The 6,053-nt window shown below is 32.0% G+C and overlaps 1 long non-coding RNA gene across 1 annotated transcript; it reads left to right on the plus strand.

The window, feature by feature from the left end:
- The first annotated feature begins 613 nt into the window (after positions 1-613).
- Positions 614-2,656, plus strand: LOC111398933. Its single transcript, XR_002703448.1, has 3 exons — positions 614-657; positions 1,069-1,360; positions 1,598-2,656. It is a non-coding gene; the product is annotated as an uncharacterized LOC111398933 (long non-coding RNA).
- The last annotated feature ends 3,397 nt before the right edge of the window (positions 2,657-6,053 follow it).

The following is a 6,053-nucleotide window of genomic DNA, read 5'->3' on the forward strand; positions in this document are numbered from 1 at the left end:
TTAAGGCACATCCCGCGATTTACCTCCCTTCTAGGGGGCGGGCGGTGGGGATCCTCAAAGTTGGGTTCAACCTTTACTTTTTCTTTTAAGAAAAAAACGTAAATCACATTTCAATATGTCAGCTTCGATAACAAATCTTTCAAAAATTTCATGTATTTGGGACTTTTTCTTTCCAGTAAACTACCATATTGAGCATACTGAGTAGGCTCTAACTATAATGCTCTTTTATTTCGAAGAACTAAGGCGTCAAAATGAGTTTCAAAAAAGAGAATTTTTATTTTAACTTTGTAAAATAAAAAGTGATTTTGAATCTTCAAATTCACTCTACATTCTTAATAAACAATGATTACATTTAATAAGTTACAAATTTTAATATTTTACTTATTAAACTATTAAAATCATATAGTCCTTATTTGGTGGTCATTTTTTTTTTAAATAGAGTTTTAAATGGGATTTATTCAATTGGTACTTCAAAGGCTTCTATAGACTTTTTTAAGTGGCGATTTTTGTGGATTTTATAGACTTTCAAGTTATTTTTATGGATTTGCTATAAACTAATCAAAGTCTTTCATAGACTCTATTTTAATAAAATCTATAAATAAGTTTCCATAATTGCTGTCCTTCAATGCTTGTGTCAGCCTCATTTAATGACTCCCGGTAATTCTAATATGCATAGCAAACTTATTTACATTGGAAAGCCTGTTTCTTAAAAGGTTGAACCCCAACCTTAAGGGTCCTCATCGACCCTGTCCTGAGCCATCGTAGAGGAGGTAAATCGCAGGATGTGCCTCTCAGGAGCCAGGGTGGAGAGCATATGGATAGGCCAAGGCTGTTAACCCATATGGTAACTCCCGCTTGCAACAAAGTCAATTTCACCTTGCGGGGAATCGAACTCTGCACACTGCGCTGAACCCTATCCACCCTCCCCTTTGCCACTGGGAGATATGCCCTGGGGGCAGGAAAAGCCTGTTTCTTGATTTTATTGCATGTGTGGTACGATGTATTATATTGCACTGCTGGTATATTACAATGTAAGTATGTATAGTATTAATCTTTTCTCGTCCTCAGAGTGGGTGTTTGGGAAGCCGCCAAATGGGTGGCCAAGATACGAGACACTGCATGTTCAAGTTGTTCTTCTTCAGTCATCCTGCAGACCAATATGAGTGGGGGACATTTTCGTGAAGGCGGCCGTTTTGCTCAATGTTTGGAGACAGCTTACGAGTATGCTTTTCTGATGAAAATTATGCAAAAATAATGAAAATGGAGAAGAAACTGGCAGAAAGGAACTTCAATAGTTTTTGACCAAATTACGTGATGCGTGTTGAATCTTCCATCTGAATGCTTCGTGCATAGACTAACGGTAAGGTTTTTTGAATCCAAACTGCAAGTTAAGAATGCTTTTTATTTTTCAAATTTTGTCAACTAAGCATGACCTAGTGTTTTAGTATTGTTTTGTTTTTCGTTTTTTATTATTATTATTTTTTTTTTCATGTGTCGATTCCGATTTCTCAATTAACTTTCTGCAACTATATCATGTAATGCTCAAGTTCATAGCACAATCTTTTAATATTGAATGACTATGTCAATGTTTCTTCAGGTGGCAGGTCCAATACCTGGTTGTCAAACAATCTTCATTTACTTTATTTCTCAGAAGGAAGATTTGTTGATCGGATCAAAGAAGTGGTTATCTATTCTATCTGTGCAAGTGTAACATCGAGAAAAAGACAATCAAAGAGGAGTAGAGTTTTGAATTGGCTGAACAAATCTTCTCTCGTGTTAGTGCAGGTTGATCGGAATTCATTGGTTAGCTGCATGTTACTGTAGATTAGCTTCTTTTTAGGTGACAGTGGAAAGCCTTGAAGATATATCCTTTTCTTTTAAGATTTAGCTTAAAATTATCTCATATCACAGTATTATGTGTAAAACAGTAGAAATGGCACAAAATTTGTGTAACATGTGTTTGCTGAGAACCATGAATCAATATCCATATTTTTCCTTGTGATTGTAAGAGAAGTGGAGTTTGGCATGGCCCAACACACCCATCTATGCCATGCTATGGCCAAAGCCCAAAGACGATGGCATGGTGCGACCCAGCATTGGATGGGCTTATGGGCCAAGCCGACCTATAAAACTACTTTACACCCATACACAACAAATTTTAGTATTTTGCTAAATACAACTTTTTCTAGCTTTATTGAGAGCTCTTTTGACACGATTTTTGTTTTTGCTATCTGTAAAAGACTGGTGAAGAAATTACAGGCTCATTTGGCATGACTTTTGAAAAGTTAAAATGAACAAAACAAATTTCAAAACAACTTTTGGATTTCAAAAGTTTATTTTGACTTTTCAAAAGTCATGCCAAACGGACCTGAGAAATCATTCAAATGTCTCTCTCTATATATATATCAATCTAACCGCACTTTATGTGCACTAGAGAAATGCTTTGCTGCAGAAACCATGGCTTCCTCTGGGCCTTTAGCTTTCGAAGCTTTTACATTTTCGCCTTTACTGGATATACACAAGAACGAAGCCAAAGATTTCAAGATTTTGGAGTACCAATTATTTCCCTTGTGTTTACTCATCTTAACAAGCTCTAGTAAGCTGCAACCTTAGCACATCCAAAACGGGATTAATCCTTTTGGATTAACAAAATGAAAATGCTAAATGTACAATGAGAAATTTAACACGCGTTATGACTTAAATAAGCATTGATTTCTTGGGGATTAAGCTTAACTTGGTGAAAAAGCAATTTGACCATTATGAAGCATCCCAGAAATTAGAAAGTTTTGACGAAGATCATTTGTTCTTTGGTCCAAGTCCAAGTCCAAGATCATCACGAGTCTTGATTTATTAATATTTTTTTCCCTTGGAAATTGTCTTTATATAAGTTGGAAATTTCTTTATTTAATTTTGATTTACTCGCATGGAGAGGATGGAATACAGTACATGTTAACTTCAAGGTTTGATTGGGTTCTTTTTAAGTGAAAAAGGACGAAAAAGTAGGTTATTCATTTAATTTTTTGGGGTAATTAGCACATAACATCTTTACATTTTATTTTTTGACATTTTCACCCTTATTTTCACTTTTCATTGCGCAAAAAGTTTTTTTTCATTAATTTTATCAATTAAAAGTTGTGAAACAAAGAGTATAAAATATTTAAATAAAATAAAAAGAAAAAAGAAATAACTATTTGCAATCATGGTCCCAATTTTTTTTAAAAAATGCAAACGAGTCCCAAATAAATTAGTAAAAAGGTAATTAGAACACAATGCCCCTACATTTCATACGGAAAAACTTATGAAAAATTTGCCAGTATTTAAATGTCTGGCATTCTATTTAGTATTGGTCGATTGAATGGATCAACACTAAAACGGGCTTTATCAAAAGCAACTCCAAATGGAATTAAATCATATGAATCAAGTCAACTGATCCCTAGTTCAAGTTAAGTCAATGATGAATCAAATTAAATCAGCTTCGACTTAAGATTAGACAATCGTGCTAATTTACCTCATAAAGAGCACACAATTAAATAAATCATTTGAAATAATGTTAGACTTCTAGACAATTTGCTCAAATAAATAAAATAAATAAGGTATCAGCCGTAAATATCTGATGAAGAACAAACAAAATTCTTACACTTGGCAATATATACTGGAAAAGGCACTGTGGACAGACCATTTGTAATGTTTTCACATGAATCCATTATACAAATTCAGTCATTATTTAGAGGGGATTCAATGCATGAACACTACAGTGGCTGCAGAAAATTATATTAGTTATTAATTATATCCAATGTTGTCTGGTCATGTGAGGTGCATTATGATTTATGCATATAATATAAGTTAATGTTTTGGACAAATAATTCAACAAGCCTAGCTTGCCTAACGTTTATAAATGATTTATAATCGCTTAAATCCTTAAATCATTTTTGTTCTTACATTTCTTGAGATATATGAGTTCGTTTGACATGACTTTTGAAAAGTTAAAATGACTTTTTAATACTCAAAAGTTGCTTTTGAAAATGATTAATTTTATAATTATATTTCTTCTAATTAGAAGAGATTTAAGACAATGGCGGACGTAGATATTTAGTGTTAGTAAGGCATGATCAAATTTATTAAAAAATTATTTATGCTACATGAACATATACAAGAGATCATTGTCATAGATTCACAAATCTCATATATATGTAAAATAACAATTCTCAAAGAATTCCAAATAATCTCACATATATGAAAAATAATAATTTCCAAAGAATTTTCAAATTAAATATCGCAGATGACAAAATAATCTCAACTCTCACTCTCTCAATTGTTCGGTCATCGTTGTAGCTTTATTCTAATAAAAAAACCCAACTATCACTACTGCCTAAAACTAATTTTTGGCTCTATAACCTCAAAAACAAAACAAAAACAAAAAAAAAAAAATCTTGAAAGACCAAGACCATATATAGGTCCGCCAGTGATTTTAGAGAAACCTGTCTAATGTGGCTTCCTCTAGAACTTTTTCGAAAGATAAATATTTTAGAAATTAGCTTTTAAATATATATCAAGGTAATTTTCTTTAAAAAAAAAAATACTCTTCTACAAGAAATTAAAACAAAAACAAAAGTCCTACCTAATTAGTCTTATAAGTATTACTCACTCATCCACCACTCATTTTTATTTTTTTATAATTTGAACGGTTTAAAAATACTTATATACATTCTTCAATGACAATGTTCGTGTTTCATAGTCTAATTTATACATTCTTCAATGACAATGTCCGTGTTTCATATTGTCTAATTTATAGAAAAATAAGGTTATCCCTCGAACAATAAGAAAAGTCTACAATATGTTGGTTATTTTTTGTGTGTGACTAGATAAAAACCGTCATTGAGGGCAAAGGTCGATTTAGTCAACATCATGACTAAATTTTTAGAAAATTTGCAAAGTATTATAGCAAGTTCATGCGCCACGAATAAAGGTTGATTCAGTGACACTAAAGTAATTTGATCATCTCTAATATTGAAAGACTTGCATAAGTGACAATTTTTGGCATGGACTTAGGGGGAAAGAATTTTATCATGAAGCTCTGGAGAGAGAAGAATCTAATGCACTTTCCACGTGGCAAGAAAAAATTTGACTAGGTTTTGGTCTATTCTTGACTTTCTTCGAGGACAAAGTGCACGTGGTCAAAGGTAAAAAGAGATTCAACATTTTTCAGCCGACACTACATGTGCGTTGGGACATTAACACCGTCTGCCACAAGTACGAAACATTATTTTTTGTCAAATTTTTTTTTCCAATTAATAAAGGACTTTTATATTTATATATATATCAAAAATACTATTTTGCCTGGGTCATTTTAACTGACTCGGCCAGAATATCTCTCATACACCCGGTCCACCCCATTTTTTAATGCAAAAAATAAAAAAATAGAAAATACCCACCCCCGAATCTGAGGAGTCCTGCTAGGGTTTGTATGAATGACCCTAGCAGAATAACATGGTTATATATATATATATATGATATTTTTTTATTTTTTGGGCGAGGGAGATAAGGGCTTCATAACAATTACTTGTTCAAGATATATAAAAATGCCAATAATACAAAAATGTGAGCATGTTAGTCTAAATTCATATTACATGTTATTTAGATTTGGAGTTCTATCTTAAAATATCAACTTTATCAAAAGTGGTAGCTCAAATTCCTATATGTTGGTTTGTGTATTTATCTTTATTCGATGTGAAATTTATACATCACATACTTCCACAAGATGTTAATTTGTTTGAGCAAATCAATCTTAAATTTTGCATGCTTTTTTTTTTGAGTTTTAATCTAATCGAATTACTCATTGGAGATCAGTGAACTCTGATATCATATTCAATATTGAGATTCTATCTTAAAAGGTCAACCTTAGTGAGAAGAGTAATTCAAATTCTTATATGTTATTGATTTTTGTTATTATTTTTATTCGATGTAAAATTTATCTCTCAATACAACTTTTGTTTTTGATATAGTTTCTGTGTTTATAGATTATATTTTTTTCTGGTTCACGATAAAGCAAATCT

The sequence above is a fragment of the Olea europaea genome, chromosome 8, assembly GCF_002742605.1.
Source record: "Olea europaea var. sylvestris chromosome 8, O_europaea_v1, whole genome shotgun sequence".
Classification (NCBI taxonomy): domain Eukaryota; kingdom Viridiplantae; phylum Streptophyta; class Magnoliopsida; order Lamiales; family Oleaceae; genus Olea; species Olea europaea.